This window comes from Schistocerca nitens, chromosome 9, assembly GCF_023898315.1.
Source record: "Schistocerca nitens isolate TAMUIC-IGC-003100 chromosome 9, iqSchNite1.1, whole genome shotgun sequence".
In the NCBI taxonomy this organism is placed as follows: Eukaryota; Metazoa; Arthropoda; class Insecta; order Orthoptera; family Acrididae; genus Schistocerca; species Schistocerca nitens.
In genome coordinates, this window is record NC_064622.1 from 469,985,759 (window position 1) to 469,996,711 (window position 10,953).

The 10,953-nt window shown below is 43.5% G+C and overlaps 1 protein-coding gene across 1 annotated transcript in view; it reads right to left on the reverse strand.

The window, feature by feature from the left end:
• Positions 1-10,597, reverse strand: part of LOC126203701 (popeye domain-containing protein 3-like) — a 282,280-nt gene extending 271,683 nt beyond the window's left edge. Inside the window, exon 1 of the mRNA XM_049938071.1 lies at positions 10,496-10,597. The gene's annotated coding sequence lies outside the window, so the exon portion shown is untranslated. The remainder of the gene's footprint in view (positions 1-10,495) is intronic.
• Between the last annotated feature and the right edge of the window lie 356 nt (positions 10,598-10,953).

Genomic DNA, 10,953 nt, shown 5'->3' on the forward strand with positions numbered 1-10,953 from the left:
CGCACGGATGCACGCCAAGACCGTAGGATCCTACGCAGTGCCGTAGGGGACCGCACCGCCACTTCCCAGCAAATTAGGGACACTGTTGCTCCTGGGGTATCGGCGAGGACCATTCGCAACCGTCTCCATGAAGCTGGGCTACGGTCCCGCACACCGTTAGGCCGTCTTCCGCTCACGTCCCAACATCGTGCAGCCCGCCTCCAGTGGTGTCGCGACAGGCGTGAATGGAGGGACGAATGGAGACGTGTCGTCTTCAGCGATGAGAGTCGCTTCTGCCTTGGTGCCAATGATGGTCGTATGCGTGTTTGGCGCCGTGCAGGTGAGCGCCACAATCAGGACTGCATACGACCGAGGCACACAGGGCCAACACCCGGCATCATGGTGTGGGGAGCGATCTCCTACACTGGCCGTACACCACTGGTGATCGTCGAGGGGACACTGAATAGTGCACGGTACATCCAAACCGTGATCGAACCCATCGTTCTACCATTCCTAGACCGGCAAGGGAACTTGCTGTTCCAACAGGACAATGCACGTCCGCATGTATCCCGTGCCACCCAACGTGCTCTAGAAGGTGTAAGTCAACTACCCTGGCCAGCAAGATCTCCGGATCTGTCCCCCATTGAGCATGTTTGGGACTGGATGAAGCGTCGTCTCACGCGGTCTCCACGTCCAGCACGAACGCTGGTCCAACTGAGGCGCCAGGTGGAAATGGCATGGCAAGCCGTTCCACAGGACTACATCCAGCATCTCTACGATCGTCTCCATGGGAGAATAGCAGCCTGCATTGCTGCGAAAGGTGGATATACACTGTACTAGTGCCGACATTGTGCATGTTCTGTTGCCTGTGTCTATGTGCCTGTGGTTCTGTCAGTGTGATCATGTGATGTATCTGACCCCAGGAATGTGTCAATAAAGTTTCCCCTTCCTGGGACAATGAATTCACGGTGTTCTTATTTCAATTTCCAGGAGTGTATTAATTAAAGACAAAATTTCCAACCTTTCATTTCGTGTGAAAACTTTCTACCGAAACGTAGATTAGTGACTTAAATTGCAGCCTGGTTCACGTCGAAGTACAGTAGGTTTCGCTCGGCTTTCCTACTGATGATCTGCTGAGACAATGTTCACAGGTAGGTGCAGGTTCGTCGTAAAGGGATGGAAAGAACCGCGCCGCCGCATACTTGTCATGTATTCAGAGTGAGCATCAAATCTTTCCCTGATTATAAAAATTTATTTCTAAAGAAATGTGCTAGAAACATCTACACAATTTGCTGCAAATGGTAGCTCTACTCATGCCCGAGGAAGTGCAATGTGTTTTGTGGTTTCGTCAAACACGGTCGCCTGTTACAGCTCAACAACAGTTCAGACGTTCCGCTAGTAGCCAACCAGATGTGAGGCGCGTCGCACAATCGTGCCGGGCGGCTCAAACACTGTGGCAGTGTTGCTGACTCAGAGTGAGTAGCGGCATTGTCGACAGGGTGCTCACAGCACTTCAACGCAGTCCGCGGACATCGACGTACAGTCTTTCCGTACTTCGTTCATCGCAAGAATAAACCTGATGCAAACAAAAGCAAACGCGAAGGGTGTTGAGCAGCCATAGCACGCGTGCACTGGTGTTGTTACGCTCTTGGAAGTATGTGTTCAGATACCTTATTATCGTATGACTGAAATGAAACTTTTAGATATTGTACTGTATTAACAGCCATCAATATTTACTTAATTATAATTTAGCTATGTAGTTTTTCTATCAAAAATCGTGTACAGTCGCAGCCTCTTTAAAAGCTAGTCGTGCTCTGATTGTAGCGCTGTTAACACGTGCTGTGAAAATGGCCAACACTGCTTCCTGCTTCGTAGTGAAATACGCGCGCGGAACACAAAAATGGCGAGAAATAAGTGTTCTTAATCTTTTCACAAAATTACAGGGAAATTAGCAGTGAAGTTTTTCAGGAAACCGTATTCAGTAAAGATAACGTGGATCTTGATGTGAAATGTGTGGCTTTATCAACCGGGAATGTAGCTCAACGTGTTCGTTCAAAGGAGTAGCTGCCCTGTCTAAGTAAAAAGAAATTAGTGAAGTGTTCAACGATCAACTTGAACAGCTGTCATGTGACGTATGTCCAGAATAAAACATCGGTAGCGTTGGCGTCTAGTATACGCGTAGCATACTGTGTTGATCGCTGGTTCAAATCTTGCTGTGGTCTGTCTAATTTTCGTTCAGTTCGAATCCCGACGTCATTTAAATATGAAATTCATCAAATATATATCAATTAAAACTTATTTAATCATCATTTTTACGAAAAATGCATGGCTTCTTGTTTCAACACTACTGGCCATTAAAATTGCTACACCAAGAAGAAATGCAGATGATAAACTGGTATTCATTGGACAAATATATTATACTACAACTGACATGTGATTACATTTTCACGCAATTTGGGTGCATAGATCCTGAGAAATCAGTACCCAGAGCAACCACCTCTGGCCGTAATAACGGCCTTGATACGCTTGGGCATTGAGTCAAACAGAGCTTGGATCGCGTGTACAGGTACAGCTGCCCATGCATCTTCAACACCATACCACAGTTCATCAAGTGACTGGCGTATTGTGACGAGCCAGTGGCTCGACCACCATTGACCAGACGTTTTCAGTTGGTGAGAGATCTGGAGAATGTGCTGGCCAGGGCAGCAGTCGAACATTTTCTGTATCCAGAAAGGCCCGTACAGGACGTGCAACATGCGGTCATGCATTATCCTGCTGAAATGTAGGGTTTCGCAGGGATCGAATGAAGGGTAGAGCCACGGGTCGTAACACATCTGAAATGTAACGTCCACTGTTCAAAGTGCCGTCAATGCGAACAAGGGGAGACCGAGACGTGTAACCAATTGCAACGCATACCATCACGCCGTGTGATACGCCAGTATGGCGATGACAAATACACACATCCAATGTGCGTTCACTGCGATGTCACCAAACACGGATGCGACCATCATGATGCTGTAAACAGAACCTGGATTCATCCGAAAAAATGACGTTTTGCCATTCGTGGACGCAGGTTCGTCGTTGAGTACAGCATCGCAGGCGCTCCTGTCTGTGATGAGCGTCAAGAGTAACCGCAGCCATGGTCTCCGAACTGATAGTCCATGCTGCTATAAACGTCGTCGAACTGTTCGTGCAGATGGTTGTTGTCTTGCAAACGTCCCCATCTGTTCACTCAGGGATCGCGACGTGGCTGCGCGATCCGTTACAGCCATGCGGATAAGATGCCTGTCATCTCGGCTGCTAGTGATACGAGGCCGTTGGGATCCAGCACGACGTTCCGTATTACCCTCCTGAACCCACCGATTCCATATTCTGCTAACAGTCATTGGATCTCGACCAACGCGAGCAGCAATCTTGCGATACGATTAACCGCAATCGCGATAGGCTACAATCCGACCTTTATCAAAGTCGGAAACGTGATGGTACGCATTTCTCCTCCTTACACGAGGCATCACAACAACGTTCCACCAGGCAACGCCGGTCAACTGCTGTTTGTGTATGAGAAATCGGTTGGAAACTTTCCTCATGTTAGCACGTTGTAGGTGTCGCCAACGGCGCCAACCTTGTGTGAATGCTCTGAAAAGCTAATCATTGCATATCACAGCATTTTCTTCCTGTCGGTTAAATTTCGCGTCTGTAGCACGTCATCTTCGTGGTGTAGCAATTTTAATGGCCAGTAATGTAATTAAGTATTGGCCGCAAAATTGCAGTTCCCAATGCAAGTATTAATCATCTACATTTTATAAAACACACTTAATAAAAAATTTTAATTTGAGGAAACAATAGACAGCTAAATTTTTGGGTGAAAAATGAAAATCAGGCACTCTTTACTTGGACTGGGGCCATTGTTTTGTACCACAGAGCCAGAGAAATAGCCCGCATCTCGTGGTCGTGCGGTAGCGTTCTCGCTTCCCACGCCCGGGTTCCCGGGTTCGATTCCCGGCGGGGTCAGGGATTTTCTCTGCCTCGTGATGGCTGGGTGTTATGTGTGATGTCCTTAGGTTAGTTAGGTTTAAGTAGTTCTAAGTTCTAGGGGACTGATGACCATAGATGTTAAGTCCCATAGTGCTCAGAGCCATTTGAACCATTTTTTGAAGCCAGAGAAATAAGCGTCGTAGAAAAATGGAAAACAATAATTTTCAGGCGTCGAGCGCGCTGTACACATGCTCCATTTTTCCACTTGTCAGATACCGCTTGAATCTGAGCCCAATAAAATTTCTCTGGATCCAAGTTAAGCGATCTGTCGCGAGAAATAATGGGACATTTAAGCTGCCTTACGTACTGGAACTAATGCAACAAGTTTTGCCACACGTCATTGCTGAAGGCTGGCGAAATGCAAAGCAGCACATTATAAAAGAAGAGTAGAAAACGTGGTTTCTTGCGTGGCTTTCGTGGATTCCGTTGTTGATCGCTTCGTTATAAACGTAGCAGATGACAGTTCCAGTGCCGAAATGTATTCTCGGATTGGGATATAGGAGTTCAGAGATTACCTTCAAAGGCTTCGATATTTAACTGTATAGAAGCTTCGTCGCTCGTAATTCAACCAGAAAAATTACCCTGTGTTTAATTTAGGAATTTTCATCAGTCTTGTTTCTAACTACAATATTATTGTTAGCTAAGAACGAGAGCGTGTTAACGTTTTCCATCTGACCAGACCGGTACCTCAGAATCGTATAACCGGAGCTTTGCCGTATATTGCCTTACTCTGTTTAAAAAGTAAAAGACATTCTCTGCTCGTCTCTCTTAACATCTTAACTACCACAACACTCAGGTTGGTAGAAAGAAAACACAGAGGCGATGTTTCACATTGGCAAAAATGTGGAAAACATCGTAATATATGGCAACTGGAAGACTTTAGGGTTATTGTAGAGCGCTTTCAACAGCTAACCTGTACAATTAATCTAGTCTTCTTCAGCGACAACGTAGCGGAAGTCTCAGTGTTTTAGTTCGAAGAGCATTGTTCCCTCATTTTGCAATCATTTACATGATTACTGTTCTGGTGTTGACCATCGCTGTAAGGTGCTGTTCACAACACGTGCGAGATAGTACAAATAAAAAAGAGACACTGTTATCGTATTGGTGAACAAAAATTAGAAAATAAAAACAAAAATTATGTGGAGGGCATCGCAGGATTTGGAAATACGTTTATTTGATATTTTTCCGTAGGTATATGGTCATATTGCAGGCATGCCCAGGCGTTGTTAGATTTTATACGAGGTTATTTGCGTGTTCTATACACCTGCCTTTTAAAAAAACCCTAAGAATTCCCCTCTTCGTGATAACCTACATGCACGCATTTTGGATAGAACGGTTATGAAAAGTATAGTAACACTCTTCTCATACCTAGATGAGGCTCTGCAAATGGTGAGTATTGGAGACTCGTAGGCTGCAAACAAATCCGTGCACTGCTATGGCACATCAGAGAGTATGTTTGCAGACTCCGAGGCGGGGCAGCCGCGTGGACCGTGACAAGGCGTCTGAGACGATCGAGTACCCCGCGAGGCAATCAATCCGGTCAGAGCTACATCCGTTATTGAAAGCGGCAAGTTTGATAGCCCGAATTTCAGTCTGAAAGGCGGATTCCGATAATGGCGACACATTATAGAACGGAAGTCTGCGAGTTTATGACTTTGTGAATGGCGGAAACTTCCATGGTTTACAGTATCGACAGACATTGTTTTTCTGTAAATACTAACCAAGTTAGTATTTATGTTAATATCTACAATAAGGTCCAATAAATATATAGAAGAGTCTTGCAGATCCATTGTGGAGTGTGTTTTGTTATGCCGGGACTTCAAGGATTGTAGAATGTATATTTTAGCGGCACCAGTCTATAAACACAGCACACCATTCACTTGCCTGCTACAGTATATGATTTTGCAACTCTATGGTTCTTTCTGTGGTAAGACTTGTTCAGAATTGTCCTGAGAACACATAGTTAGGACGTGAGTACTCATTACTTACACCTGGACTATACACACCAACGCTGAGATCTAAATGCCGGATTTCGTATGTTGATATACTAAAGTGCTATGGTCTGCGCTTGCGACATTCTTTTTATCATATGCTGACGCTACCGAAATACATGGCCTGCTCTCTTATCTTTCAGTCTGCGAAGGATTGTATACTGTGTCTATAGTCACGCTAAGAGAACATGATTAACAGATTAATAATTTTCATAGGATTTCGCATCTTAAAGAACATAAAAATACAAAACACGCCCGAGGGACATTTCATAAACAATGCGCACTATTTTTTTTACTTACACGTTTATTTTTTTTCAGTATCTCTTTAAAGTCCTTCAACATATTCTCTCTGCTTCTCTATGAGTGTATCTCAACGTCTCGAAAGCTATATCATTCCATCCAGGACACCTCTTCGGCTCGGGTAACGGTGGTAGAAAGACAACGACGTCCTCGCATATGTTTTTCAACTGCGGGAAAAAGTCGAAGACTGGTGTTCTCATGTCCGGGCTGTAGGGGGAATGCAGCAACACTTCCCATCCGTGTTCGCGCAGTTTTTAGGTTAAAACATTGCCGATATGCGAGTGAGCATTGTTGTGGTCCAACCTCCAGCAACAGAGGTCGTCGAATCGATTTTTGAGAAAGGTTGCAATGACCAGACTTTTCTGCTACACTTCAGTAGTCAAACAGTATGGGACCTGGACCCATCTCGCAGAAATTTTTCTCCTCTCCAATTGTCAGAATACGGAGCAGTGAAGTTGGGGGAATCCCCGTGGCTTCACAGAGTTTCTCACAAGTCGCACTGCGGTCTTCTTCGAGAGCATCTGCCACAAGTTTCACACTTCATCTATTGCAGTTTTTGGCCTTTCGGGTCTTGGATTATCGTCTATTCTCATACGATCACCACGGAAACGAGTAGCCCAACATGAAACTCTGGTACAGTCCACTGTAAACTCACCACAAACTTCGCTTTACGTACTTTGGATTGCCAGTTTTTGCAGTTTCAAGTATCGATCTTAATGTACAATTTCTGATCGTCAACAGTCACAGTACCCAAGACCGCTGCAGGGTCCATTCCTGTCTCTCGCCAATTTTATGTTAGAGCACACAGCGAGATACAAAACACATGCCTCTTCCTCAATCTCCCAACTACATGTGACGTAATTTTCATTGTTATTACATCAAACAATCCACAGTAATACTAATCCGTGCATTATTTATGAAATGTTCCTCGTAAAGCAACAAAAGTGAAAATATACTACGAAACGCTATAAAGCTAATTCTTTAATTCCTTGTGAACTGAAAAGCAACTGTGGTCCTAGTCTGTGACACCATCGAAGACCACTTCTGTTTCCCATCATTATCCTTTTGGCTATGTTGCAGACAAATCGTCGTCCAGTGGGGTTTTGATACTCAATGGACTCTATTAGCAAAGTCGACAGCCGGCTTCCAGCTGTTCAGCATTCGGGTATACAGTATTTCAGTATCCAAGCACACTTACATTATCAGATAAGTTGTGTAGGGAATCACTGATAAGATGGATAAGTTGTACCAAGTATCAAGTGGAACTGCCTACAATAAGGTATAGCTAGACAGCGTTGTACACAGGTTTGATATCCGCGTTTTCGCACACACGCGATTTTAGTTTTAAGTCCAGTGCTGCCATTTGTTAATTGTATGCAAAAGCTGTAATGCTTTAGCACATATCAACGTGCATCTTCTGTCGTGTTTGTCGAGATATTCAAGTCAGTACACCTGCGAAGATGTATTTATAACGTCGGATAAAAGGACAAGAAGTGTGTCTGTCGAGGGAAAGAAGCGGGTGCGAAGTCATATTCGTTATAAACAATGTTAGAAGTTTTGAATCGCTGTGAGGAAGATGGTCGTATTGTTGACATTCAGTCTGCTTAGGAACTTAGTGAATCAACGTTGAGCACTGTTCATGACAATGCGGAATCCATCCGAAAAACTGCTCAATCTTCAACTAGAGTGGCCAAATCTCGCTCGGAGCCGATGGATAGAATGGAAATAATCTCAACCAGCGTCACTCTCTGGAGCTGCTATTCACGCAGAAACATCACCAAATTCCTATGTAAATGGTCCAGAAGCCATTTTGGGATGGAGGTGGACTTAATGAAAATAATTTTAGTGTGACGATGATGATGATTATGATGGTATGATGATGATTGTGTATTACAGAGTTAGATTTTTAAATGTGTGTTTTGTTAAAATACAAAGATATTCTGCTATAAAACGTGAACCTAACGCCATATTTTACAACTACTGTGACTCTCGATTTAAGTGAATTCTGTGTTCATGACGATTCAGCGGAACGTAGTCTAACCATTGCGCATAACAACATTTACCTGTAAGTAACAGCTGTAAAATGCAGATCAACAAAGTGACGACTACTGCAAATACATACCAGTTTAATTTGTATGTAGGATCAATAAAAAATTAACAGTACGATTTACAAACACTTAATAGACATAAACAATTTATTTACGTAATAGTAATTCTGTTTTACAAAAAAGTGACCATGAAATAGTGATCTGAAATCTTTTTAATGCCGTGCATCACAGCTTTCGCAAAGACATTTTGTTGAAAACAACAACCACAAGGTGCTAAGAGCGTTTGTTTTTATAATTCTGCAGTTACAGTCGACATCGCTGAACGACGTATTGGCTATAACAGCGAAATCTAACAGTCCCCTCTAAATACTTTGTAAAAACTGTATTAAAAAAAAATCACTTAGAAAGACAGCGCTTATTGCGACGTATCGTATACAACGACGTATTTTTGTTACATTTTCAGAGAAATATATCGCTATAACATCCAAAGTTGATTCTTGTTTCATACGTGTTTGGGGATTAGTGACAACAACGTCGTGTGACTAGGGCCTCTAGTTGAGTAGACCGTTCGCCGGGTGCAGGTCTTCCGGTTTGACGCCACTTCGGCGACTCTCGCGTCGATGGGGATGAAATAATGATGATTACGACAATACAACACCCAGTCCCTGAGCGGAGAAAATATCCGACTCAGCCTGGAATCGAAACCGGGCCCTTAGGATTGACATTGTGTCGCGCTGACCACTCAGCTACCGGGGACGGACATTGACAACAATGTAACAATTATTTTCGAACTCTCGTTTTCTGCGGATTGATGATTTCAAATCATACATTAAAACGAATGCATCGTAAAATGCAGAAAACAAACGAAGGTAATTGATTGGCTTAAGTAGAATAGTATATAGTAATATGCGTTACTGTATTGTATTTTAAAGATAAAGCAACTGGTCGAAAAATTAGTATTGTCTTTGGTGCGATTGTATAAAACAAACTCAAAATTAAATTCCAATATGTATTTTTTTTTCAAAGTACAGAAGTGAAATAAAAGTGTATTTGTTATTGATTTTTTGTGGTTATGTGTGTTAGATACTGTCAATGTTTTAGGTACACTATATCAGATTTGCACAACATTTTAAAGATAAACATAGGAGAAAGTGTAGGCCTTTGTAATTTATGCATAGAATACTGTCTTTTCATTTTGCTGCTGTTGATTAATTTTTGTAACACAGTGACTGGAACTAAGTTGTGTCATTCATCACTATTATACCTTAAAGCACTCACAGTAAGTTTTAAGTATGCGCAACGTCTTACCTCATTCTTAATCAACACCATGTTCGACATTAATGAACAATTTATATTATTGCTACTTCTTTCTTCAGTTATTAAAGGATTTTACATTTTGCTGGCATTTTATTGCTGTATATGCTGCATAAACATAAGAAAAATTTCTCTTTAGTACCTCTCCACAAATAATGCATTGTACATACTATTGGTGTACTACCTACTTTTTGAGGTGTTAGCTCAATAGCAGACTAAAATTTACAGATACAACATTTTTATTAAGAAATAAAGCAAAAACCCAGTTTGTGCGACTTTTAGCTATAACGACCGCAAACTCTTGGTGTCTTCGAGGTCGTTATAACCGGTTTCGACTGTAGTTTGAACCTTGAGGTAGATCTTAAAATTTTCCTTCATGAATTCCACATGTCTATAGTTTCAAAACGTAACACATAGATATTTATCACAGTGTGTTTGCGTGGCCTTAGAACTAAAGCATGATAAACAAGCTGGCCGTAGTGTTACATGTGCCAACAACTTCATTTCACATTCAACTTCGATATCTCTGGCGCATAGCATGACATCGTCAATTTTGCAAATGTCAAGTGTCTGGAGCTACGATGTCATAGCTGTGTAACTAAGGTACCGTAAGATGTGTTGACAGTGCAGTTATTCGCTCCCACCCTTGCATATCCAGCCTCACAAATTCCGTGTAAGAAATTAGGTTCCGGTCGGAATTTGTATGACAACGTTGATATTTACAGTTGTCCCAGGATCACGTGCTCCGCAAGGAAATGGACCGGCCGCCTGCGGTGTGGGTACCACGTGCCTGGCACGTGTTTGGAGGGTGCACGTGCGACGACTTACCGCGCTGGCAGTCGAGTGTTGCGGCGCTGGCGCGGAAGGACTCGCCTCCTCCGGGGTGCCCTGGCGCCTGCCGCCCGCCGCTCCGCGCAGTCCTGCCGCGGTCGCCACTCAACCTGTGGACGCTGACCAGCGCTCAGCCGCAGCGCGCCGCGCTCGATAGCGCCGAGGTTCTCCGCGCCGCCGCGCCGCGGCAGCACCAGCCGGAGCTCACCTGCTCGGCCAGCTTTGTCGTGATGCCTACATCCAGGTCCATGTTTAAGCTACGGCCACAGTGGGCGATTTTCTCCTCTCCTGAATTTAATTGATGAAAGGAGAAAATATAAAAATGCAGTAAATGAAGCAGGCAAAAAGGAATACAAACGTCTCAAAAATGAGATCGACAGGAAGTGAAAAATGGCTAAGCAGGGATGGCTAGAGGACAAATGTAAGGATGTAGAGGCCTATCTCACTAGGCGTAA